The sequence below is a fragment of the Chiloscyllium plagiosum genome, chromosome 23 (genome assembly GCF_004010195.1).
Source record: "Chiloscyllium plagiosum isolate BGI_BamShark_2017 chromosome 23, ASM401019v2, whole genome shotgun sequence".
In the NCBI taxonomy this organism is placed as follows: Eukaryota; Metazoa; Chordata; class Chondrichthyes; order Orectolobiformes; family Hemiscylliidae; genus Chiloscyllium; species Chiloscyllium plagiosum.
In genome coordinates this window covers 31402140-31411475 of record NC_057732.1, presented here as the reverse complement: position 1 = coordinate 31411475, position 9336 = coordinate 31402140, and the positions used below count along the sequence as shown (strand labels likewise).

Below are 9336 nucleotides of genomic sequence, written 5' to 3'. Positions count from 1 at the left end.
CTGAACATTTAACATATGCAGAAAGCAAGCACACAATGGGCATCATGACCAATCTGCATGTTCAATAACAGCAGAAAAAGCTAACCGGGTGTTTGTGCCTGAGTTCATTTTGATTGTCAAGTGTATGAAAAAGAGAGGAATATTTGGTAGGTGTGATGCCATATAAAAGCAGCATGTGCCTTTTAAAGGGGCAGGGTACCGTCTGTGAATTATTTGAGTCAATCCTATACAGATGGCACCTAGAAAATGTTCCACAGGGTCACTTCAATTTTCAGACATCATTCTGGAACTTTTATGGAAAGTGTGACCAAGAAGAGGAGATACCTTTTCAGACTGTTTCTAGGACCTATGGGCAATATAGCAAAAAATTCAATGATTTAGCTAAAACTACTCAGGTAAAACTCCAACACAAACTCTCTTCTCATCTGTGCAACCTCAATGATGACACAGCTCCCCTTGCCTACACCACCTCACTACCTATAATCAAAGCAACAAATTTAACTGAACTTCCTTCTGCTGCCACTTGTACATGTTGCACTTGCTGCTGTCTTCAAAAATATCTGTCACCTTCCCCGCATCTATCAATTTCATACATCGTCCATACTACTCTCCCACAATGAACATACTTGTACAATCTTCCAGCTGCTGACATGAATAAATTCCTTTTTTGTTGTTAGGCAAGCTTGTACACCATACCATAGAACTGATAAGGAAAGGAGAGGCATCATGCCATAGATTCTGTGCCAATTGTAGCAGACTACAGTGAAGCTAGTGGTCACAAAGCCTGTCACAAATGTTGCAACTGACAATGTCAGATAATACATTCTGAAGATCACTTATTCACTTTACTTTCTTTGGCTCTGCTCACTGAACTGTCAATCTCATACACAGTATGTCAAAGCCTTCAACTGCACCCATTTATTTCTACTACCTTTGTCATTAACTGATAATCTATTACTCTCTTTTTATAGGTCCAATCAAAGTAAAGGACCTAGTTGAAGGAGAGATTTAAGAGGTTCACTAAAATCCAATGAATGCATGTTGTATTCAAGCCTCCTCCTGTCTTTTCACACCTAAATCTACCATTATACCTATTTATTCTCTTCTCCTTCATACTCTTGTCTATTTCGCTCGAATAGATCTATAAATGCATCAGTTAAGAGATTTGCATTGAGAGATTCATCAGATATGTGTACATGAACGTGGATAGGGGATAGGTTGACTCAGAAACTTGGCTTGTTTTATTCACAGTTTATGATAAGTTGATTGACCATCTGGGATAGTAGTAAAGGATGCTAAGATTGACCTTCATGTGAATGGACTGAAGAAGGGAAGATCAGTTAGAGTTCTTGTTCCTAAATTTATGAATCCCTTTTGAATTCTGATGCTTGTACATAGATGTTCCCCAACCAGAAACTGTGGATGAACCGGGAGATCCATTGCCTACTGAACTTCAGGTATGGCGATCAAATCAGGGGACCCTGACGTTTAAATTAAATCCTAAGTTCACGGATGCTGCATTGGATGCCATAGTCATGGATGTTGACAGAAGGAGAGAGGCTGTTGGTTCACGGAGGGGAGCCAGGAAAGACACAAGGACCACCTTCCAAAGGATATGAAAAGAGTCTGGCCAGGAGGACCTGTCAGGGTGGCACAAGAGGCTTAACTACCTCATTCTGATGGTCAATGTCAATGAATGCATCATCTAAGGATATCATACCCATACCTAAAAGTCTATATTGCTTAATGCACCTCACGCCACCACTCATCCATCAGTAGCGCTCATTCTGGAACAGGACTCACTTTTAATATTCAGAAGATCCATCTCACCCTCAAAATATTCATCTGTGGAAGGCATATCACCTAAAGGTAATGAAACTATAGGCCCCATATCTTTTCCAGCTTTGTATAAAGGGGACCAAGTCATTTATGCTTCCTCTGAGCATGTATCAACATGCCTTGTCAAGTCCAGGAAATCACCACAATACCTCCAAAGTCTCTCCAATGTACAGCCAGACATTTTGCAATAGCAGCCTAAATCACCTTCCCTATAAGTTGGTTGCCTGACCCTTAAGGACGGCATGGTGGCACGGTGGTTAGCACTACTGACTGAATGCCAGGGACCTGGTTTTGATTATGATCTAGCCAATTGGGAACTTTCTGATGCATAATTGACATGCCTATTCAAGTATATGCAAATTATCTTCCCAACATTAGGCACTGCACTTCATGTGGTTGCACACCCAAGTTTGACCTCATTAGCATTGGCTGTAGCTCAGGTAAAAACAATGACTGCAGATGCTGGAAACCAGATTCTGGAGTAGTGGTGCTGGAAAAGCACAGCAGTTCAGGCTCCTTGGCTGTAGCTCAGCAATGCTACAGAGCCTAATTTCACACCAAATATTTGCAGTCAGAAAAGAATATTTAGTCAATTCGATTGATTACTTTCAAGAATCAACTGCAATTTTGATGGAGCTTAATAAAGGTTAAATAGAAACTCTATACCTAAGGCAATTTGTAACTCTAGTGTATCTAATGAATCGCATGCCATCAACCTTGCAATGAGTGTCAGGTGTGGCTGTGGTGATAGTACATTCACATTAGAGTCACATGGTTCTTCATTCAAGTCTCAGTCTAGAGCATCAGAACAAAAATTATAATTGACATTTAAGTGAAGTAGTATGGGAGTATTGCACTGTTTGGAGGTGCTGTCTTTGGAGGTACTATCTTTCAGATGAGACATTAAAGCAATGTTCCACTTGGCTGTTTGATTGGCTGTAAAAGACACTATTTTGAAGAATAGCAGGGTAGTTATTTCCAGTGTCCTCACATATAGTTATCCCTCAATCAAAAAAGTTACAAGTCAGATCTAGTCATTATTACATTAGTGATTACAGGACTTTGCCGTTCACAATTTGACCGGTGTTTCCTACATCTTAAACAGTGACTCCACTTAATGAAAAAGTTAGCATATTGCATGTTGCATAATTGCAAGATTTTATTTATTTTATTTGTTATAAGATCAGCTCAACTAATATTTGCTTTCAATAAATAAAATGCTGGAAGTGTTACAAAATTAAGGAACAAATTATAATGTGCACTTTTAGCTATTCGGTAGCTGAGGAGGAAATGGCTTGGATGGTTGGAGGAACAGAACTTCCAATTTAATGACAAAGCTTAGGAGATCCTACAATACAAGAAGATTATTTTAGGTGAGTGTCAAAAATCCACAATCTGTGCCTCTGAAAGGTTGCACAGTTGCTGACTGAGCAGTAGAGCAACATTCTGAGGCCTCTGAACTGGAGACATCATAAGTTGAAGAGGAGATTAGATTCCCTACAGTATGGAAACAGACCCCAAAGAGTAACCTACCCAGACCGATTTCCCTCTGACTAATGCACCTAATGCTATGGGCAATTTAGCATGGCATTTAATCCATCTAACCTGCACACCTTTTGGAGGAAACCAGAGCACCCGGAGGAAACCCACACAGACACGGGGAGAATATGCAAACTCCACACAGACAGTCGCCCAAGGCTGGAATCAAAACCATGTCATTCAGAATTGATGAAGAGCATGAAGGAAATTTTATAAGATACAGCTTTCTCTAATTTGTGATCTGGTTAGAAGACTAGCAAATAGACTGTTATTCTTACTCTGTTTTACTTACTGGTGTTAAAAAAAAATCAAAGAAAGAAATGCAATTCACAACCGCCAGATATCTCAAACTTTCCAGCCAATGAAGTATGCTTGAAATGTAGTCATTATTGTGATATAGGAAATTAGCCATGGAAAGCCGACAAGACCACATCTGGTTACATTTTAGAATCATGGTGCATTGATTTATGAGTTTTAATTCTTAGAACTAATGTTTATTTTCTTTTTACACATTAATTCTAGTCAATTCTAGTCTCACCAGAACGAAGGACCCAATACCTAGCATGAGCAAAACTAATGTAGTGTACAAAATCCCATGCAAGGACTGCACAAAACATCATATAGGACAAACAGGAAGACAGCTAACGATCCGCATCCATGAACATCAACTAGCCACGAAACGACACGACCAGCTATCCTTAGTAGCCACACATGCAGACGACAAGCAACATGAATTCGATTGGGACAACACTACCATTATAGGGCAAGCGAAACAAAGTACAGCCAGGGAATTCCTAGAAGCATGGCACTCATCCACAAACTCCATCAACAAACACATCAACCTGGACCCAATATACCGGCCACTACAGCGGACAGCTGAAACTGACAACCGGAAGCGGCAGGGACAGGCCACTATAAATGCCGGAGGAAAGATCACAGAAGCGCTTCACAGGAGGCTCCCAAGCACTGAGGATGTCACCTAGACAGGGGACGAAACGTTTGCAACAACAATTTCCAGCTCAGCGAACAGAACCACAACAACGAGCACCCGAGCTACAAATCTTCTCCCAAACTTTGAATTCTAGTCAAGTTAGGTATAGAACTGGCTTGAAGCTAGAAGACTGAGGGTGGTGGTGGAAGGTAACTTTTCAGGTTGAAGGCCTGTGACAAGTGGAGTGCCACAAGGATCGGTGTTGGGTCCACTACTTTTTTGTCATTTATATAAATGATTTGGGTGTGAACATAGTTAGTAAATTTGCAGATTACACCAAAATTGGAGGTGTGGTGGTCAGCGAAAAGTTTATCTCACAGTACAACGGATCTTGATCAGATGGGTCAATGGGCTGAGGAGTGGCAGATGGAGTTTAATTTAGATAAATGCAAGGTGCTGTATTTTGGAAAAGCAAATCAGAGCAGGACTTATACACTTAATGTTGCTGAACAAAAAGACCTTGGAGTGCAGGTTGATAGTTCCTTGAAAGCAGGTAGACAAGATAGTGAAAAAGGCATTTGGTATGCTTTCCTTCGTTGGTCAGAGCATTTAGTATAGGAGTTGGGAGTTCATATTGTGGCTGTACAGGCCACTTTTGGAATATTACATGCAATTCTGGTCTCCTCCCTATCGGAAGGATGTTGTGAAACTTGAAAGGGTTCAGAAGAGGTGTACAAGGATGTTGCCAGGATTGGAGGATTTCAGTTATAGGGAGAGGCTGAATAGGCTGGGGCTATTTTCCCTAGAGTGTCGGAGGCTGTGAGGTGACCTATGGAGGTTTATAAAATCATGAGGTGCATGGGTAGGATAAATAGACAAGGTGTTTTCCTTGGGATGGGGGAGTCCAGAACTAGAGGTCATAGGTTTAGGATAAGAGGGCAAGATATAAAAAGGAGCTAAGGGGCAACGCTTTCCCGCGGAGGGTGGTCTATGTTTGGAATGAGCTTCCAGAGGAACTTGTACAATTGCAGCATTTATGAGGCATCTGGATGGGTATATGAATAGGAAAGGTTTAGAGGGATATGTGCCAGTGTTAGCAAATGGTACTGGATTAGGTTAGGATATCTGTTCAGCATGGACGAGTTGGACCAGAGGGTCTGTTTCTGTGCTGTACATCTCTATGACTATGACTAAGAATTTAGTAATAATGCCATTAATATGTATTGATTATATATAAACACAGCATTTTGTTTAATGGATTTGGCTTTAACAAACATTTTTGTTTTGTTTATGGTTTCCAGTTGAGCTGGAAATATTCTATGTTGCGACATTTATTTTTGGTGCCAAACACATTGTGACAGAACAACAAAGCATCAGTCTCAAGGGATCCAAAGTTCTTCCCTCTATTCTTGAAAAAAACATGTTTACATTTTCAGCGTTTTTTTTAAAGGGGAAGACATTACCAAAATATATATGTAATATTCTGTGTTTTAGAAGATAATTCAAATTTGAATACTTTTCATGATTTTATAAACCAATGATGGAAGTCATTTTTGTTTACTCTGATTCCATTCCATTCAGAAGAATTTAGTTAGGGTTTGTTTACAATATGACAAAGAATGTGTTCTACCCCCTCTAATTTAAAAGACCAAATTATTTTTAATGTGGTTGCCAAAGAATTTATCCATTGATGGGAAGTCTTCAAAATCAAAGTATAGTATCTTCTATACCCATTGTTTTTCCTCCTTATGAGATTATTTGAGCTTTTATGGTAATGTCAGTTTACAAAAGCTTGAAAGACTTTTCCACCATTTACAGTTTTTTCAAGTCTTAAATCACAGCATGCCATTATATCTCTATACTGAATGGTTTATCATTTTCAGCAATATATGTGCAGCGTTCCCTCCATATTTAATCCAATTTTAATACTCAAGATTTTAGTTAATATTTTTTGACAGAGGGAAAGTATAGCTAGCAAAGGTTCATAAGTTTGGCTTGCTTCTTAACAGTTGCATTAGTAGAAACCTTCTATCTTACCTTTTACTCGTAATTGACAGTGATTATGTAGTGCAGTTAGAAATAAGAACAGAAGTTGCCTTTGTGTAGCACTTTCATTATCTCATGACACCTTAAGGCACTTATAGCTAAGCACTTTAAATGAGGAGACAAGGAGATAAAGAACAAAGAACAGTACAGTACAGCACAGGAACAGGCCCTTCAGCCCACCAAGACTGCACTGACATGTGATGCCTTTCTAAACTAAACATTTTTCACTTCTACACAGTCCATACCCCTCTATTCCCTACCTATTCATACATCTGTCAAGATGCGTCTTAAATGTTGCTATTATATCTACCTCCACTATCTCTTTAGGTAGCACATTCCAGGTACTTACCCCCTCTGTGTAATACACTTGCCTAACACATTGCCTTTAAATTTACCCCTTTAACCTTAAACCTAAGTCCCATAAAGATTGACATCTCTACCCTGGGAAAAAGACTCTGACTGTTCATTCTATTCACGCCTTTCACAATTTTGTAAACTTCTATAAGTTTCCACCCCCCCACCGCCACACACACACACAGACACACACGCACACAATCCTTCAATGTTCAATTGAAAACAAACCAAGTTTGTCCATTCTGTCTTCCAAATCAGGCAGCATTTTGGTAAACCATTTCTGTATCCTCTCTAATCTCTCCACATCCTTCTTGTAGTGTGGCAACCAGAACCTGTACACAATATTTCAAATGTGACCTAACTAAGGTTATATAACATTGTAACATGACTTGCCAATTTTATACTCTATGCCCTGAACAATGAAGGCATGCAAGCCATATGTCTTCTTGACCACCTTATCCATTTGTTGCCAATTTCAGGGAACTGTGGATCCGTATGCCTAGATGCCCAAATGCTTTTATAGCTCTATTTTACTAAGGATTCCTTTTACTGTATACCTTCCAACTGTATTGGACCTTCCAAAAAGCATCACCTCACATTTGTCTGAGTTAAACTCCATTTGCCATTTTTCTAATCAAATCTTCAACCTATCTATTTTCTGCTATCGCCTCTTGCAATCCCTCTCCCCCTTTTTCCTCTTAATTATTTAATATTTGGTATCTATTTGTGTCTTCGGCAGTAAAGACTGATACAAAGTATTTATTCAATTCCTCTGTGCCTGGCTCATCTTCCCAAGGACTCTGTGTCAGCTTTGGTCTCTCTTCCTTTTTATATATTTAAATAAGCTCTTGATATTACTCGCAAGTTTGCCCAAAGTTTATTTTCTTCCTCTTTTCTTTTCAGGCATCTTCTGTTGGTTTTTTAGAAAAATTCCAAATTCTCTGGCTTACCATTCATCCTTGCCACATTGTATGCTTTTACTTTTAATTTGGTGTTGTCCACAACTTCCCTGGTTATCCATGGCCTGTTTCCTAGAATTCTCCTTTCTAACCGGAATATATCTTTGTTGTGAGTAATGATTTATTGTCTTAAATGTGTGCCTTTGTTCCTCAACAATCTTTGCTGCTAAGTCCTTTTCAAGTCCACTCTACCTGATTCTGCCCACATTCTATTGTCATTACACTCAGGTTTAACATAGTTATTTCCAAATTAATTTTCTCACTCTCAAACTGAGTTCTAAATTCTACCATTTTGTGGTCATTGTTTTCTAGGTGACTTTTTACTCCGAAATCATTTATTAAACCTGCTTCATTATACATTGCCAAATCTAAAGTAATCTGATCCTAGTTGGTTCAACAATATATTGTTCTAACAAACTGTTCCAAATGCACTTTATAATTTCTTCCTATTGGCTATGTCTGCCAATTTCACTTCTTGCCATGTTTCATGGTTCTGTAGCACTTTAAATTAAAATTCTAATCCCTTTATATCCTCCCCTTGCATACACATATAGACAAATAGAAAGGAAAAAAAAAACAGAAATTGCTGGAAAAACTCAGCAGGTGTGGCAGCATCTGTGGAGACAAAGCCAAGTTAACATTTTGGGTGCACTGACCCTTCTTCAGAAATGTTAACTCTGCTTTGTCTCCACAGATGCTGCCACACCTGCTGAGTTTTTCCAGCAATTTTTAATTTTGTTTTTGATTTCCAACGTCTACAGTTCTTTTGGAGTTTTTTTCAGAAAAAAATACATTATGGGCAGAGGATAACCAGGAAATGGTTCAGTTGTTCTATTCATGGGTTGCTGAGATTATTCTTATGATTCTTCTGCTGGTTAGAATGTTGTTTCACAGTCATTTTTCATCAGATACATCCACTGGTTTGCAAGAGACACAAGGTGGCTGGTTCACCTATAAAAGACTCAATTTTGTCTTATCAGTTAAAAGTCACAGCCTACAACAACTGCTGAAGGAAAGGTTGACTGGTTTTCCTCAGGTTCAAATGGGTTTTGAGTGCAGAAATACACAGCACTTGAGCTGGTAGCAATCAAAGCACTTCTCCCAAGCTTGTTCCTAGCCCCAAGCTATTCAGTTGCCTGAGAACCAATCACACAGTTCTTTATAAGCAAAATGCTTCTGTCATTGCCCGCATGCGCCCCAGCTATGTCCAAACCAAAGGAGTAGCCATGGGCACCCGCATGGGCCCCAGCTATGCCTGCCTCTTCGTAGGATATGTGGAACAGTCCATTTTCCGCAGCTACACTGGCACCACCCCCCACCTTTTCCTCTGCTACATCGATGACTGTATCAGCGCTGCCTTGTGCTCCCACCAGGAGGTTGTACGGTTCATCCACTTTACCAACACCTTCCAGCCTGACCTCAAATTCACCTGGACCATCTCAGACTACTCCCTCCCCTTCCTAGACCTTTCCATTTCTATCTCGGGCGACCGAATCAACACGGACATTTACTATAAACCGACCGACTCCCACAGCTACTTAGACTACACCTCCTCCCACTCTGCTCCCTGTAAAAAATATTCCCAATTCCTTCGTCTCCGCCACATCTGCTCCCAGGAGGACCAGTTCCAAATCCGTACAACCCAGATGGCCTCCTTCTTCAAAGACC

At 39.8% G+C, this 9336-nt stretch overlaps 1 protein-coding gene across 5 annotated transcripts in view; it reads left to right on the top strand.

Moving 5' to 3' along the window:
• ccdc146 (coiled-coil domain containing 146) overlaps window positions 1-9336 on the top strand; it is a 145562-nt gene that overhangs the window by 42850 nt on the left and 93376 nt on the right. The gene's annotated exons all lie outside the window — the stretch shown is intronic.